Below are 1,075 nucleotides of genomic sequence, written 5' to 3' on the forward strand. Positions count from 1 at the left end.
ACCCAAATATCTTAACGCCGTGCTACCACCAGAACAAGATCGTGGGTCTGGGTCCTATGAACCCCACCCGGAACGTCACCTACAAAATGATCCGCGACCTCTTCAGCGAGGTACAGAGCTGGTTCCCAGACAAGTATCTGCACATCGGCGGGGATGAGGTCGAGATAGACTGCTGGTAAACTGAACTTAGTTAAATAAAACGAAATATAATTACTATATTAGCGAATAGAATTGTTGTGAAAACTGTCAAGAAGCATTGTTTATCCGTTTTATGGTGATCTGTAAATCAGCTCTGAGCCGACTGAACAGTTCAAGTCTGATTTGTGACTGTCCTCAGGCGGTCGAACCCAGAGATCCGCGAGTATATGCAAGAGAATGGGTTGTTGGTTGGGGAGCTGCACGCTCTTTTCATGCAGAAAACCATACCTCTGCTCGCCGATGGATCCAAGATCGTCGTCTGGCAAGTGAGTACCAATGGAGTCCGGAACTCCTACGACGCTTATAAAGCTAACTTCTTCACCGTATATTTTGTACTAAACATTTTTTGTGTTTTGTCCCACATACTTCAAATCATTTAATTTTCACCCAGCTCTCCTCCGAGCGCACGAGGAAAATTTTTTATAGCGAAAATAACCCATGTTGGCTTGTGTCAAATCTTAAAATATTTCGCCGATTATATTGAAACGAAAACAAATTTAACAGGATTTATGAATCATTTATTGTTAATTTATGAATTTGTTATATTTTGCGGTTTTTAGCGCACGAAATAAAGACGAACCGCCACCGTACACGATGCACAAAATGTAACTAACGGGGTTTAAATTATCTTTCTTGTACTCCAGGAAGTGTTTGATGAAGATGTTCCTTTGACAAGCGACACACTCGTCCAAGTTTGGAAGAGTATGTGGATCGATGAAATGGTGAAGGTAATATTATTATAAACTTAATCATATCGAATTTAAAGAATCATGAAATAGTAAGTTTTCTTTATGTAGTATTGATTCACGTGTATACACATGTATGTTTGTATCTGTTAATAGGTTTTGGAGGCTGGAGGCCGCGTTCTTTTCTCGTC

Source organism: Papilio polytes, unplaced genomic scaffold (genome assembly GCF_000836215.1).
Source record: "Papilio polytes unplaced genomic scaffold, Ppol_1.0 DF823923.1, whole genome shotgun sequence".
In the NCBI taxonomy this organism is placed as follows: domain Eukaryota; kingdom Metazoa; phylum Arthropoda; class Insecta; order Lepidoptera; family Papilionidae; genus Papilio; species Papilio polytes.